Source organism: Schistocerca americana, chromosome 11, assembly GCF_021461395.2.
Source record: "Schistocerca americana isolate TAMUIC-IGC-003095 chromosome 11, iqSchAmer2.1, whole genome shotgun sequence".
In the NCBI taxonomy this organism is placed as follows: domain Eukaryota; kingdom Metazoa; phylum Arthropoda; class Insecta; order Orthoptera; family Acrididae; genus Schistocerca; species Schistocerca americana.
Window position 1 is genome coordinate 54,841,334 of NC_060129.1, and position 18,329 is coordinate 54,859,662.

Sequence of the window (18,329 nt, forward strand, 5' to 3'; positions counted from 1 at the left end):
ATTACACACCACTGTATGTTGTGCCTCTGTTACAAAACTGCTTATTCCAGCTCCATTCTGTTGACATCACCTGCATCTTGGGTGATGACTGCCTCCTGAACCATAGCGTTTATTGTGAATTTGTGACCAGTTGCTGTCCCTGCTGCAGTGATCCCTCTGCCTATTTTGCCAATTGTTGTGCCCACCTCTTCAATGATGTCTGCCACGTGTCCATGAATCGCTGCTTGTTCCTTACTGATGACAGTCCCCCTTGAAATGCCCTGGTTTGCCACATCCATAACACAACTGTTCCTAGTAGTTCATACCAGTCTTGTTTTCAGCATGAAATCCATTGGATTTTACACTTTTACTTCCATCCTAGACTTTCAACTTCATCATCTGAAGTATAGTTTTAACATATTTGATTGCCTGATATTCTTCTTTCAGAACATCATTCAAATTCTGAATATACTTTAAAGATTCAGTCTAGATTCTCAGTGTGTGATTTATCTTCTCCTTTTCCATCACTTTCACATCTGCTAATTTTAATTTGTTCACTGTTTTTTCAAAAATACTGAAGAATGTTGTCATCTCACTATAGCCTTTTAATCTCTTTTTTCCGACTAGCTCCTGCACAAAACTTGTAGTGCTGCTGATTCTTTGGAGTTTAATTTGTCAAAATGTTTCACTATCTCAAATTTTCTTCTCTTATCACTCAGGAATTCTAGTTGCTTCTTGTGTATGGTTCATCATAGTCGTATTTTATTCATCTCAAGTATGTGCTCTGTCTACACTCGTTTTTACTCTTGAAGCCACTGTACAGCATTCCTTCATTTTCAGTTACATTTCTATTTCCCATTTCCAGTTCCCATAGCCTTCTCGATCAAATAACAGTACCTTAATTTCAGCCATGTCCAATTTAACCAACCACACTTTTTGAATGACAATCTTATTTTTTGTTTGCAACTGGTCAGTACTTTTCTGAGTGACAGTCTTCTTTTTTTTTAAATTTATGATGTTGGACTGATACCATGTCAAGAATGTTTATTTAGAAAAAAAGTAAATACAATATATCAGTCTTGGCCCAGTGGCCACATTCATACCACAGAACTAACTCAATAACTATTGTATAATAAAAAAAATAATAATCACTGTTGAGATCCCTATTGTCACAGCCAATATTATCAACATAAATCTACCATGTTCCAACAGTTTAACTATAATCTGAATACATTTTTGGTAACAATGTTGAACTATGTGACAAGATACATAAACCAATGTGTAAACAATGTGTTAAATGATTACCAAATGAGATTCTCACTCTGCAGCAGAGTGTGCGCTGATATGAAACTTCCTGGCAGATTAAAACTGTGTGCTGGACCGAGACTCAAACTCAGGACCTGTCTCCGCAGTATCCTTTCTTTCAGGAGTGCTAGCTCTGCAAGGTTCACAGGAGAACTTCTGTAAACTTTGGAAGGTAGGAAACGAGGTACTGACAGAAGTAAAGCTGTGAGGATGGGGCGTGAGTCATTCTTGGGTAGCTCAGTTGGTAGAGGACTTACCTCCGAAAGGCAAAAGTCTAAGTTTGAGTCTCGGTCTGGCACACAGTTTTAATCTGCCAGGAAGTTTCAATGTGTTAAATGTTTAGATAACAATTTCAGTTAGATGTGTTTTGCATTTTTGGTTAACTGTCTTTTCCCACACCTTGCAAAATCACATCACTGAGAAACGTACATGCAGAAGACATAGATGACATATCTGCAAAAGTAATTAAAACACTGCTCGCAGTACCCAGAAAAACCCCTGATACTCCTAACAAGCTTGGTAACTGAGAAGCATCTGTCCCCAACATGTCTGAATTCAGTTAGTGTAGCACCTTTTTTATTGATGTGTTTACAAGGGGATCATGGAAACTATAGATCTATAATGAACTGCCATTGGCTTCTGCCTTGGGTCCTTCAGCCGACGTTCATCTAATGATTTTTCTGACGTTTCGCCAGCACGAGTGGCTGGCATTGTCAAAGCTTCACCCTCCATTGCCAGTGGTGAACTGGAGGCAAGCTCGCGGCCACAGACTATATGTACCTGGCGCGCCAACGTCCGAGGGCTTCTCCGCGGTCATTTCTGGTGCGGTGCAGACCACGCACTGAATGAGACCGACCACGTAATAAAATTCGCCGACACGGAAGTTCTGGCTGTAGAGAAGCACTAAGCACTATCACATGCGCTTGTTCAGAGAAGCTGTAGAAATCCAAAAACACGCGAACAGTTTCAACAAGAAAGAGGAAAGGCTTAAGGTAAACGGATCCTGGCTTCCCGTACTGCAGCGAACGACCGTCGCAGGTAGCAAGAGGAGAACTGCACCGGAAATGACCACGGAGAAGCCCTCGGATGTTGGTGCGCCAGGTACATATAGTCTGCAGCCGCAAGCTCGCCTCCAGTTCACCACCGGCAATGGAGGGTGAAGCTTTGACAATGCCAGCCACTCGTGCTGGCTAAACATCAGAAAAATCATTAGATGAACGTCGGCCGAAGAACCCGAGACAGAAGCCAATAGGCAGTTTGTCAACAAGTGGCCACGAAAGCCTTAACAATTTTGTAGATCTATAATGGTTATATCCACCTTAACAAAAATTATAGAAGCAGCTATTCAAAACAGAGTTAAAGCTCATAGAAAAATAAAATATTCTGGATGAAGCACAGCACTGATTTAGGTAAACAAAGTCCAGAAAAACAACAGTAACAAGTTCGATGGTACACAGAATCAGAGGAATATAAGAAAGTTTGCAGTTTATTTCTGGATATCTTAAGAGACTTAGACGGTTTATTCCATACTATTTGCTTAGATAAAATGTATAGATAAGATATCAGGTGGAATGCAGCTGGTCTAAGAAAATCATTTGTGGAAGTAGAGGGCAATGTGTAGACTTAAGATACAAAGTGAACAATGTGGTGAGAATGTTTTACCCAAGTTTTAAAGTAGTAAGGTACAACACAGCACTTGACTCAATACTCAGTCCATAATATCTCCACTTTATGTGAATTATTTGACAGAAACCATGAAAGAAGCTCACTATAACATATAGTTTGTTAAATCTTTTAGAAATAATACCTATCACAGACACTGAATTGGCAAACAAAAATTTAAGTGAAAGCAATCTACTTGCACATAAAAAGGAAACAATCTACTTGGAAATACTTGCAACGAGAAGAAGAAATGAAAAGGAACTAAACATAGGACATCGCAGAAGTTGATATTAACTGACAATGGATGGATTTATGGCTTGGGAAAATCATATGAATCAAGAATCAAGAATTTTATTCACCGTAGATTATTTTACAATGATATTAGCTTCGTCATACAAGATGTACTAGTACATACAGAATAATAAAATAAACTTCTGTCAATACATTATAGAATACATTTGAAGCACGGCAGTGTACCAAATTACAAAGGATGGCTTTTAAAAGTTAACGCAACAAGCTATCTTATAATCTAATATAATATGCTATTTTATTGTTTATAGTATAAACTTTGTAATTACACACGATTAACCACAGCACAAAATAATATGTTTAACTACAGACAACTTTTAAATGCTTATATTCTCCTCAGGCATCTCAAAGAATTCTTTAATGTCATAGAATGGATGATCTGACAGCCAGCTGTACCACTTAATTTTAAAAGAATTTGTATCCATAGACTGAACATGAACTGGCAGTTTATTGAACATTTTGAGTGGGTTAACTTTGTGGGAATTTCCTGTTATCGCTAATCTGTGGTGTGGTATGTCTAAATTATCGTTAGCCCTGGTGTTATGTTCGTGTATTTCCCTTCTGGCAATAAATTCTGATATATTATTTTTAATATAGAGTACAGACACATAGATGTATAAATTTATAATTGTAAGTATTCTGAATCTGGAAAAGAGAGGACGACGGTGCTCCCTATGACCTCTTTTACGTATTATACGTATGACATTTTTTTGTAATTTCAATACGTTTTTGATGTGAGGGGGGTGCCCCCATATAATCAGACCATATGAAATATGTGACTGGAATAGCCCGAAGTATGTTACCCTGAGGTACTCCAAGCTCACTACCTCCCTTAGTTTCAAGAGAAGGTATGCCACCTGAGATATTTTTTCACATACATGATTGACATGTTCCTCCCAATATAGTTTTGAGTCAATGTGAATACCTAAGAGTTTTACCAACTTGTTGCCTACTTCATTTGATGTTCCCATTAAAAGTTGCTGTGTTTTGTCAGGGTTGCATAGGAGCTTATTGGCTGCAAACCAGTCCAGGGCCTTATCTAGTGTTTCTTTTGTTAGGTTATTCAGATCTGAAATGTTCTGATGTGTGGTAAGTAGTGTTGTATCGTCAGCATACCACACAACAGGGTGAGCTATATTTTTAGGTAAATCATTAATAGTGACAATGAAGAAGAAGGGTCCAAGGATAGACCCCTGTGGTACACCTGTGCTGATTTCCATGATGCAAGAATTTAAATTTCTGACTGAAACGAATTGTTTTCGGTTACTTAAATAAGAATTTATCACAGATAAAGTGCTCCCTCTCATATGCAAAAGACCTGCTCAAAAGTAAGCAACAGTGTATTTTAAATGAAGAAAATGTCACACACAGCTGATATAGCTGCACTATCAAAGCTGTACTATTGCAGAACTCATCCACATTTATTGTATCATATAGTAATACAGGAGAGTGGAGCAAAAGTGGATATCAACAGATTGCTGAAGCTGCAACAAAAGCAATCAGATGTATTGGAAGACTGTCCTCTCAAAACTTATTCAAGGAATTTAAATTTTAACAGTCCACTGTATGTACATATATGTGACACTCACGTATATCCAATTAAACTTATGTGTCATTGTTAAACTCAGAACTGCAGAATTACACACCAACAATCAAAGATAATTATTACATCAACAGCAGCTGACTACAAGTGGCTGATAAGAACCCTTCCAAAGGTAGGTGCTTATTATGCAACAAATTACCACAGTTGAAAATGTAAAAGCTCTACCAATTTTCAAAATGAAACTAAGAGAGTACATGAATGCAACATGTTTATACAGTGCCAAGGAATACATTGAGACTAGTCCAAAACAACTAGAAAGAATTGTGGTAATAAGGCAAAATCCTATAACACGTTATATAGATGGTGCCAGTGAAAAAACACATGGAATTTTTCTTGCATTTAATGAACCATTAAGCATTGGAGCAGAAGCTGAAATTTGATGCCGGTAACTAGTAAATAACATTAGTAACAAGGTTTTTAATTCACCAGTGTTTTCATTTGTTACAGCTATACATAAAAGGCAATGTCCTGAGAGACTTACTCATTTTATTGCTGACTGTGTCAGCATCACCAAGTCCAAACCACTGAGGGTAGGAACTTGAAATTTGTGGTGGGTGTTGATCTTACATTGTAGGTATTGTTAAAGAAGGGAAATGTTGAAGTTCAACCCCTATGTGGATGAAAAAGGGGATGAAATATTTTTTCAAAATATAACACTAATAAGGCAATTTTGAAGACAGCCCTATGAAAACTGATATTTGGTTCCTTGGTCAGGAATACAGAAACATGTGTTTCAGATTTTTTAGAAATTGAACTTCTATAGGAATGAAGTAGTGGATGAAATGTTTTTTTTTTTTTTTTTTTTTTGGAAATAAATCATTATTAAAGAACTACTATGAAACAACATACCTGAAAATTGGTATTTGAATTCTCAGTTAGAAATACAAGAATACTTGTTTCAGTGTTTTTGGAAATTCAACCCCTAACGTTGAAATGTTTTATGAAACTATCTCATTTTGAAAGCATTTTAAACAAAATCTATAAATTTGTAATTTTGCTAATCTGTTGGAAATAAAAAAATACACATTTCACTGTTTTTAGAAATTCAGCCCCTAAGCAGGTGAAACATGGTATGGCCATTTTTAAGAAAATATTTTGTTACATAAAAATTTTTTGAAGCCTATTTTATGAAAGTCAGTGTATAGCTTCTTGGTTGGATATTAAGAAATATGTGTCAGGGGACGATAGTTTCTATGGAAAAATCACTGCAAGAATTCAAAAGGTATGATTAACGAAAACCTTGGAACTGAGCTACCATAGTCTGTTTTTACCAGAGGTACATTCAGAAAAGACCATGTTCCCATGTCCTTACTTAGTGTAAAAAGTTCAGAAAGTGTTGCGGTTGTGAATAACATAAAAATTCAATTAAAGAGAAACAAAAATCTCTGCCGACCATACAGTGTTCATGAGCAAACCAACAGGCAATAAGGTAGTTTATACATATATGTGTATGTAAGACAACTGTAAAATAATGTGAGTGCTGAAGTTGCAATGTACCCTGTACCTGTGAACTGTAAATGTCCTCTGCTGTGTCCATTATCACACTAAACAGTGATCCAAAGCTGATTTAAAAAATACAGCTACTTTTGTAACACAACCTTTGTTTGCTGCCAGACCACTTGGAGCACTGCCAGTTTATCAGTCCATCATCTCACATATCACTAAGAATAATTGATTTTTGAAAATATAATGTAACTGAATAGATAAAAAAGCTATTCTGCAAGTGGCAGCAAGACAAAACACATATAAAGGTATTGAAATTTCCAAGCTTTCTGTCCAACTGGCTTCTTTTTCTGGTAGAAGGGTTGAAGGGGAAGAAAAATGGTTCAAGGGAAAGGACTGGTGAGACTTAGGAAATAGGGAGAGTTGAGAAAAGGCACTTTAAACCCCAGGTCAAAGCAGATTTACTGGACATGATGTAAACCCTAGTCTTTCCTTCTCATCCCATGTGGTTAGTCTCCCCTGACCTGGGCTTCCAGCCAACTTTTCTGATTTCTCCACACTTCCTGAAAGTCATCCATTCTTTTCCTTCATCCATATTTCATCCCCTTCAACACATCTGCCAGAGGAAGGAACCAGCGGCTCCAAAAGCTTGTAAATTTAAATACCTTGCCCTAAAGAAAAGACACCGTAGTGATGGTGCAGCCACTTTGAATCAAGCCACAAAAAAATTAGTGTTGACATCAGCTGCCACTGGGCATTGATTTAAATTAATAGGGAAAGCTGAAAATTTGTACTGGACTGGTATTTGAAGCCTGTTACCTGCTTACGAGGCAGATACGCTGAAAACTGTGCCATATAGACACAGTGGTTGTTACAACTGCAGGGAATACTGCCACACACACATGCTGCTGATTGTACTCCTTGCCCATTATCCTTATTCCTCATGGCATTTCACTGAATCCTGTAAGGGTTTGAGCATGCTGTGCATCTGCAAAGAGCAACAAATTTTGCTCTCTAGTTGTCCTGAGTTTGCAATAGAGCGACAATCTGAAGAGATGAGAACTTACTAGTTTCCTCACCTTAATTATGTATGTGGAGTTTGTTCTATTCAACATTTCAGGAGCATCCTGAGATAGAGGTGGGGCCATTACACACTACCCTTGACTTGTGAAGTGTAGCTTTGTTCCATAGACAGAATAAAGATAGATAAACTTCCATAATATGGAATGAACAAAGATATACATTAACAAAAGACAAAGAAATCAGAGAAATTAAGTCTATACTGACAATGAACTATAACCATCTTGCCTAATGTTATACATGTTAATGCCAGTTACATTAATCAGTGATCTATAAACAAAGCTACTACTTAAAAAATACTGGCACATCACCAGGTTCATCTCCTACTGTTGTCTTAATATTTACTTGGTATCACTAGTGCTTTTAAAGGAAAATAGTTATGTACAGCCCGAACTACTGGGTCCTGCTTGCAGTGCATTACTGCTTCACTAAAAAGACTGATACTTGCACTGTGGAAAACAGAACTTATCAGACCCTGAATCAAGATATTCAAATAATTTGTATGAGAAGTGGCTAATGAGGAATGTTTTCTACGTTCTTTTGAACTGGCTGGGATTCCTAGTTGTGAAATAGCCAGTTTTTTGTATTTTTAACTCCACGAATCAGACAATGTGCTGTGCCTCAGGAACTAAATTTGACAAGAAGTACACAAAATTTATTGTAACTTGGGCAACTGATCAGTATTTGTTCTGCCATCTACAACATTTTCTTTGCTTGAAAAACACATCTTATCACCTTAATGGCTTTATTTCATCAGTCTCATGCTCTTTTTATGCTATTTGGCTGACTGAACTGAAACACAACAAAACGTATTTTAAGAATGACCCTCTTGAGGCTTGGTGACATAATGCATAATGTAGGACCCACAACCAAGTAGATGAATGTAAGAAATCTTTCAAAACCACCCTCAAGTGGGCTTGTGGTAACTAGTATTAACAGCCTGTGAGAGAATCTAGTAAGTTCTCATCTCTTCAGATTGTCACACTATTGCAAACTCAGGACAACTAGAAATTTGTTGCTCTTTGACAGCATTTCACACTGTGTTACAAATTGAAGAGAAAAAGTTCAATTACTGGGGAGAACATCTTTATGACCTTGAAAATTTACACTTTTTTCCTCACTGCTGGTGCATAAAATGAAATTTACTGGTTTAACTGAAGCATCTGGACTCATACATTAAGTACAGGTGACTCTGTTCTTCAGAGACCACTGCAATACTTTTGCCATATAAAACTGCAAGTAGAATTTATCAATCAAAATCATATTACACATGCAAGCTTCTAGAGCCAGTAACTCCTCCTAATGACAGAAGGGATAAGGGAAAGGAAGAGTGGTGAAGGAAAGGGCTGATTACGTTTAGGAAATGGAGGACAGTTTGGAAAAGTCAGACAGAACTCTGGTTGGGAGAACTTGCTGGATTGGATGAGAAGGAAAGACCATAAGTATGGCATAAGCTTGTCATAATCCAATAAATGTCCCCTGACTGGCTTTCTTGTTGACTTCTTCACAATTTGTTTCATTCCCTAAATCTCGCCAGTCCCTTTCCTTCACCCTTCTTCATTGCTCACCTACCATTCAGTTGGATGAAGGAAACACTGCCTGCAGAATCTTGTTTCCATAATACCTTATTCATGTGTGTTCTCCTGTCATTGCTTGGTAAGTAGGTTTTTAATCTGTCCAATTGCATTATGAAAGTAGCATTTGCAAAGCATCACTGAGTGTCTTTGTCCACAGATGAACAGTGATCTACTTTTGAAATTCTGTTTTGTATTGATGGGAGACAGCATACTTCAAGAAGCTGGGGACAGACACAAGGCATGCACAGGGCTGCCGTGCTTATGTTTTGCTGGAATCCACACCACAGGGTGTATGGTCAGTCCATTTCTCAGTTCAAAAAGAGCTGCATGAGGATGAGACAGCAAAAACAGTGGTGACAACATTACAGCACTCTCCTGTAGAGATTCGCATCCATATTGGCTGCAGATGACACTAGTGTAATAGTGAGTGATGTTAATGAATCTCTGCCCAACACAACTGCTATAGACCTCAAGTCATTGCAGTTAAGGCTCAATACCCATTAGCTGACCCATAATGTGAAGAAAACAAACTATATACAATTTGGGACAGTTAACCAAAACCAAGATCTCCTTCTGGTACTGGGTGGAAATGAGTTAGAAAAGCAATGATGCATAAAACTTTGAGGAACATATGTTGACCAAGACTTAATCTGGAAAGACTATGTAATCAAACTTTTTCAGAGACTCAGTTCTGCAAGTTTTGCTCTGAGAATTATTCTAAGGCTTGCTCCTCAATTTGTGCCAGAATGGCTTATTTTGATTACTTTCTGTCTCTTGTAGCTTGTGGAATAGTTTTATGGGGTAAAATCAATAGTCTGTTAAATGAAATTTTTAGATTACAGAAAAGGGCTGCTCAAATCTTGTCACAAAGTTCTGCTAGAGCTCAATGCAAGCCCTTAGTTAAAAGGCTCTTAGTTAAAAAGCTGTGTTTGCTTACATATATAAATGTGTGTTGATGATGAGAGGTAGACTTGGTGACCTGCAAACAATCTTCATTTTCCACACTTACAATACTTACAAGTGTGAATCCCTCCATATAGAACAAGGTAGAACAACCCCCCCCCCCCCCCCACCCTCCCCTCAAGTTCATGCAAGCCACTTCCATATCATTCTTCACAATGCACTGCCAACACACACAAAGAGGTTGGAGATGGAAAGTTAAAATCATTTCTTTTAAGAGGTGCCTCTACAGTATAAAAGAAAAATGAAAATGAGCATATGGCATTGTTGGCTGTGAGGTCCCCATTTGGGTAAGTTCGGCCACCAAGTGAAAGTCTTATTTCAATCGATGCAACACTGGATGACTTACACGCTAGGATGAGGATATAATGATGATGAGGACAACATAACACCCAGTCCATGAGCTGAGAAAATCTCCAACCTGGCCAGGAATTGAACCTGGGCCTGCTTGCATGGGAGGTGAGTATGTTACCACCCAGCTAAGCATGCGGAAATATGAAAGAATATTTTAGCTTATGGACATACTAAGCCCTCATTTCTAGTTGAGTTCTTTTGATTCTCTTAACTGATGTACTATCTATGTCCCTGCAGAGAATGTTCCTCTGTTGCTTTTCTGTGGCCTCTGTTCAGATGCAATGCAGTACACCTTGTCTGAAAAGGAATGTGATGCCAGCCTAGTTGTGGTTGATATAGTGTCAGCAGGTGTATGTGCATTATACTTTCTGGCAGTGTTACATAGTGTTTTCAACATCTTTTTTTCTGGGTATTTTTAGATCAATGTTACATGATTTAGAATCACTGATTTACTTATTGTGCATGTTGCACTTTTCAGCAGTGTTATGTAAAGTGTTAATGTGTTTTCACTGATTTGGTAGATTTTTAATTTTCAAAATTTCTTGGTCACTGATTTACTTCTTGTTCATTTCCATTTACAACAGGAGGCAGCTGCGTGAGCACCAGTGGTCATGGTCACTTGCTACCTGGGAGGTGAGTGCTCATAGTGAAATGTGTCCGTCAGACATCATTATGTACTGTGGGGGAAGTGCAAAGGGTGCACTGTCTGCAGAAGAATGAGAGTATGTTAAGCCTGCCATAGTTTTATACACAAACCTATAGTTAATGGTGCAGTGCTTAAAGTGGAGAGTAGTTCTTTTAAAATGTAATGAAAAGCAGCAGCATGGCCAGGTTAGGAACTTCAAAGTAGAGGTCAGATGCACCAATGTCATATTATAACAGATTAGTGCAGGATGTCTAGCTACAGTTAGAACTTATAGACCTGCAAGTGACAGGAAGTAGAGTAATAAGATTCATAATAAAATAATTCTTGTTGACTCATATAAAAATTTTCTTCAGCATAAATTTCTACAACATCAAAATTTTGCCGCTGTTGTTATGTCAATGTTAGGACTTATATATTTGCACGTGTAACATTTCCCCCCTTGAAAAGAGTGACATCTACTCACAGAAGCTCATTGACATACTAAACTTAAGAGCTTATGTTCAATTCAGCAGTGCTCAAAAAGTGGTGCCTGACATTAATTCCTTAGTGAAAAGCAAAATAAGCGGTATTCCCTGAAGGCAGTGTTTCCATATTTATTGTGTGAATAAAGTAGTAACAAAACAGAAGTAGATATCAATTTAAACTTCATCTGAAAATGACATTCATCATACAGCTGCATCGGGCTTAACAAATGTCATATCTAGTATATAGCTGCTCCATGTTCTTTGCCTCACCAATAAGAAGAAATGTAAGTTTCATTTAGTTGTAATTTCTCACCAGTACATCAGTTTTAAGATATAAATCTGCAACAAAAGGCATTAATTAGCCACCTAGAAATTGACATCTGCTTAGAACTGTCAGAGATAGTAGGATAGCCTCTTTGACAACAACTTTTTGTGCTGAGCTGCCTACTTCCAATTAATCCTCCCCTCCCCTGCTGTAGCCCTACCAATACTTACTATGAGTCAGCTGGTAGCTCACTACTAAGACAAGAGCATGAGCCTGCTTGCACAAGCAGGTAGGTGAACAGGCCCAATATAGACTATATATTTCTCATCCCCTTTCAATCACGTACCAAGTGAGGTGGCTACACCAGTCTTAATGCACTAGATTCACATTTCAGGACCAGAGTTTATTCCCTATCTGACCATCCCTACATGTGTGTTCTACAGTTTCTGCATGTTGCCAATGCAAACACAGGGAATGGTTCCATTGATTAGGCCACTTGGCAGACTTCCTGCCCTGTTCTCACCTAATACTATCCTACTTTGTTAATGTTTTGCATCTCTACATATATCATAACTGTAATGTATCTGACATGTCTGATACTTCTGCACTAAGTAGTCTATGGATGAATAAATAATGAATGAATTGGAATAGTGCCAAAACTGCCACCATGCCAAGGAATCAACATAACTTTTTTGTGAACAACATGAAAACCGAACTATGCCTAAAACAGGCTGTCATCGCTAAAACAGCATTAATCCACACATTAGTAGCTTTGCAGATGCTAGTGCCAGAAATTCTAGAGAGTTCTGTACTGAATAAAGATCCTTTACACAGATTCTGGGATGGGGCAAGTGGCTTTCCTTGCTCCACTCTGCAGTTGCCTATGCCACAATACGCAACTCACCATTGGACCCATGGCAAAGTCTAATGAAAATGGGTTTTGTCATGTACTGTGATTAGGTAAATTTGAGTTCATCTGAAATTTTATTTTTATTGGAGACAACAAAATCTATTAAAGAGTAGACCTAAATGCACAGGAAATTGAGAGTAATTATTCCAACATTCTCCGAAAGATGTGTGGTTATCTACTTCATATTATGTTCTCTCTGCCCACTTCTGTTGAATGAACACTTTATTAACTTGAGGTGCATGCCCCAGAAGGTAATTCCATAAGACAAGAAGGAGTGGAAAAATATGCAATATAAGTCAGCACACTTTTTCCTTTGACCAAGACAATGATAAGTGCCCCTAGGAGCAGAACATGATGAACTGAACTTCTTGACAAGTTTGTGTACATGTTTACTCAATTTAAATTTGTTGCCAAACACAACTCTAAGCAAAAGCCCCCTGAGTTTTGGCATAACTTCATTTCTTTGACACACATTCTTGGTGTTACAATTTTCTGAAGCTGTAGTCTACAATTGTCAACTGCTGACAGTGAGAGACTGGCCATAGAAGATTTCATATTCTACAAAATGGAATATGATGTAGTTCTGTAGCACTGAAGGCTAAGACCTCACACTTCTTAGCAAACCATTCCACAGTGATGTAATTCTCTAAACAGTCCCCAGAAGGGAAAAATTTGTAACAACATTCTAGAGCACTAAGATCTTTGATGTGAGGTACTTAGCAGACAAATTTTACTGAAACGTGTTCCAAAATTGCAACCCATTTGTGCTGCCAGTACTTTTGATACAATATATCATGGCAGTCTATTACACTCATAACTGAACAGCTTTCTCATTGACACAATGCAAGCCTATAAGCAACTCCTATAACATACCTATATATCCAGTCTTACTTATTCTGAATACTATAAAATAGTTTCATTTAAACTTTGCCAGCTCTGATATTTCAAGTCACAGATATGTCTCATGTCAAAGGAAAGATAGAAGGAATAAATAGAAGAGTTATACAAGAGGAAAGAAGTTGAGTGCAGTATTTTAGAAAGAGAAGAGGAAGTAGATGAAGATGAATTGGAAGACACTTTCAATTCAATTCAATTTATCACCTTCCATTTTATCATATACGTGATACAGGAGTTGTCGTATAGAAAGAGATAGATAGATAGATAGATAGAGAGAGAGAGAGAGAGAGAGAGAGAGAGAGAGAGAGAGAGAGAGAGAGCATGATTTATATTTTTAACAATTGAAGGAAATAATATTTTATTAGTTACACTTTACACATTTTGTCTTCTTTTTACATCCAGGGTGAAAAAAATAAATTTACAAGCTTTATACCAGAAAATCCATTAAGGGAAACAACATTTTCTTAGTTACACTTTAATATTTTCTTAATTACACTCTTCATATTTTGTCCTCTTTTTACACGTAAGCTGGAAAAAGAAAAGGTTTATGCAGAAAAATCAAAAGATGAGCACTATCTGTTTAGATAACAAAGAACTTCATCAATGTTATAGAAACTTTGACCTAATAGTAGCGTCTATAATTCTTTTTTAAATGTATGTAAGTTTTATATGTTTCTTATTTCTTTTGGTGAGTTATTGAACATTATTTTGGGTAGATACATCACACTATTTCGGTACAGGGATTTTGAATGTATGTTTCTATGGAAATCATGCCTGTTTCTGGTTTGATATTTGTGTACTTCACTGTTTAGAGAAGAGAATTCTTGATTTGACTTCAGGAAACTTACTAATTCGTAGATGAATAAACTAGGGAGGGTCAAAATTTTCAACTCGTTAATGAGTCCTCTACGTGGATCTCTGTAGGCAACACCCTAGCTTTTTTTTTGGAGCTTAAAACAACTTTTTGTGAAACCTGTATTCCCCCATATCTTGGACTACTATTTATGTAAGGGTAGTAGGCACATAGTACTGTTTCAAAATTGCAGTTTTATTTATGTTTTCTTAATATATAACAGTATTTACTAAGTTTTTTATTCAATAGTTCAACATGTTTTTCCCACCTCAAGTTATTGTCCAGGCATACACCTAAAAATTTTGTAAAACAAGTTTGTTCTTTTTATTTATTTCTTTATTTATTTATTTTATTATCCATCTTTAGGCATTAGAAATGCAATTGATGTCATCATTTGTGTACATATACAGTTTACATTACTAACAGAAATAGTGTAATATATTGCAGATCATTTTTGTCTAATAAGATACAAAAATTTGTCCTTGATGCTGCACAACGTATTTGCATCATAATTACATGCATAAGTTTGATCTAAGTGAAACTATATTAGTACCGGTACTTAAGATCATCATCTTTAGTGCACATTATAAACTCTTCTATTGTATAAAAAGCTTTTTATCCAAGCCATTTCTTTGTAACACTTTTAGACTCATTCAGAGACACATTATATGCCTCTATTGGCAACGTGTTAAATAGTTTTACTCCCATGTACCTGGAACTATCTTGAGTTTTCTTTAGTCTAGCAACTGGGATGTCAATTTACCGTTTTATACATGTGTCATGGTGATGGATAGATTGTCATAGTTTGTGACTGTGTTGGTTTTCTTTTGTGTGTATCAGACAACTTAGTATAAAGAGGGCTGCAACTGTTAGTATTTTTCGATTTTTGAAATATGGTCTACAAGACTCGTTATTTCTGACTGCCTTCTTTTGCCAAATGAAAACTTGTTTTGCTCCGGGTGAGTTTTCCCACAACAAAGTGGTATATGTTAAATGGGTGTGGAAAAAGGCATAGTATGCATTGAGTAATAACTTACCACTAACACATGACCTTAGTTTACCTAACAAATATGTCACACGTGCTAACTTAGTACAAACATAATTGGTATGACTCTTCCACTTTAATTTTGAGTCAAAATGGATCCCAAGTAGTTTAGCTGAGACACAATCAATCTTATCACTCTTAACACACAAGCTAAAGAGAATATTTACAGTTTTATCATGATTTATGTGCAAGTCATTGAGTTGGAACCACTTGATGGCTGCTCTGAATGAGCCTCACTTCCTCGTTTAATTTTCCTAAGTCTTTCCCTGCTGTAACAAAAGTTGTACGATCTGCATAGAGTGTGGATTTACATAACATGGTGCTGGGCAAGTCATTTACATATATTATAAAAAGTAAAGGTCCAAACACAGAGCCTTGTGGTACACCCTGCATGATATGCAAGACATATGACCTCATGTTGTTAAAATGCACAATTTGTTTTCTGTCGCTCAGATAGGATCTGATCAGAGATAGTTCTGAGCCTCTAATGCCATAGCAGTGCAGTTTTTCTAGTATTATCCTGTGACTGACAGAGTCAGATGCGTTGCTGAGGTCCACAAGAGTGGCATTAACTGATAATCCTGATTCAGATGATGAGAATATATATGAAACAACATCTTCAACTGCTTTTGCTGTTAACACACCGGACCTGAAGCCATACTGAGAGTCACTAAGAATATTCACAGACAGATGTTGACTGATTTGGAACTGTATGCAATATTCCACTACTTTTGATATGATGAGTACAAGGTAGACTGGACAGTAATTTTTAGGACAAGACTTGTCACCTTTCTTGTGCAGTGGAGTAACTCTTGTGTTATATTTTACTTTGTTTCTTATGGGCCTAAAGTTCATCCAAGTAGTTTTTTTGTCATTTATAATTAAGTAATTGTCCTTGAGCCATTCATTGTTGAAGCTATTTTTTCTTATAGGTCAGTTTCACTAACTCCCTTAATAAAAAGGCTCATATCATCTGCAAAAAGTACTGATTCAGCTCTTGTTAGAGGGTTAAGAAAATCATTATTAGAAACTAAGAAGAGCAGAGGGGCCCAGAACAGAACCCTGTGATTCACCACAGTTGACTTTCAGATATGTTGAGTAATATTTTGTGCCATTATGTATTATTTCAACACTTTGATAGCTGTTGCACAGATACGATTGAAACCAGCTGCAAACTTTTCCATGTACTCCGTAGCAATATAGTTTCTCTAGCAATAGATCATGACTGATGTCAAATGCCTTGGATAGATCCAAACATATTCCACAGTTTAAGTCCTCATTATCCATTGCAGTTAAAACCTGTTCCAAGAAGTGATATACAGCTGTTTCTCTAGACCTGCTTTTCCTGAACCCATTCTGCGCATTGGTTAAAATTTTGCATTTGTTTAGGAAACTCAACAGTCTCTCACACATAATCCTCTCAATTACTTTAGCAAAACCTGAAGGATGTGACAATGGTCTATAATTTTGTATGGTATATGGACAGTCTTTTTTATAAAGTGGCTTTATTATTGATTTTTTAGGTGCAGAATGGAATTCACCACTTGTAAAAGATGTATTAATAATATTAACTCGTTAAGTTATTATTTTGTTTGCACTATGTTTTATGACATCAGGAATACTATCACATCCACAGGACATTTTATTTTTTAGCTTGTTAATTACATTTCTTACTTCTGAATGCGTAAATGAGTACAAAAACATTGTCTTTTCATTTGCTGGAACTTTTGACTTACTACCTTTTGAGTTCCACAGGTTCTTGATACGATTTTGAGCACTGTAATGTAGTAGTCATTGAACATATTGGCAACCTATCAAGGGTCTTCAACAACTTTTCCTGACTTTTTTGTGATAAGTTTATTGTTTGTCACTTTGGATTTACCAATGTTATGGTTTATGACCTAACAAACTGATTTGGTTTTATTGCTGCCTTTTCTGATAATTAAATCATTGTTTAGTTTTTTTCTGTATGAATAACTTTTCTGTAGACTTTTCTGTAGCATGTAAGATATGGTTTTAATGCTGCATTACACTCTGAGTGCCATTCCAGATTTCTAAGAGTACTTGCAGATTTCTTAATTCCCAGAGTTAATGATGAATTAAATTTGAGAGATTTTTACTTTTTTAAGGGGGAAAACAACATCAAAGCAGTATTTATAATCAGAGAAAATTGACTCATATTTAGAGTATACAGTTTAGTTTGAGTCTCCGTCCCATTTAACACTATGCAACATGCTATGAAAATCCCAAAGGCTACTTTCATTAATGTATCTTGTTTCTTCATAGTTTCCACAGCCATGATTTTTCCTAACCATACTTTTTACTAATAGCTTGATTGCCATGTGGTCAGAGAAACCAGTATCTGTTACTTCAACCTCATAGCTACAGGTCTCTTTGTTAATAAACACCTGATCAATTGTTGTCTCATGCCCATCTCCACACCTGGTGATATCAGTTACTGTAGCTTGTAAATTATATGAGGTGAAGATATTTAGCAATCGAGCATCACGTGAAATACTATTATTTCTAAAATTGATGTTGAAATCACTCAGTACAACTGTTGATTTTGACCTAAGTCTCAATTCATTCATTAGATCCTCAAGATTTTATAAAAATAAAGCAATATTCCCAAAAGGTGACCTACATATACAGACAATTACCAAACCACAGTCAGTCAGTTCATAGGCACAGTATTCAAATTCTTTTTCTATACACGTTACTTTGCTTAACTTTACTTCTTTAGAATTTAGATTGCCTCTATCATAAATACAAACACCTCCAAATCTATACTTTTCTCTGCAAAGGCTGCTTATGATTTTAAATTTGGGAAGGACTGCTGTACATATTTGAGCCTTTTGTACTGTGAGATGAATTTGACAAAGCCCTGAGAGACCAAAGTTGAAATATGGCACTTGCAGTGGACAACAGTGTTCAGAATTACTAAAATCTTTCTAGCAGCCAGCCATGACAAAACTAT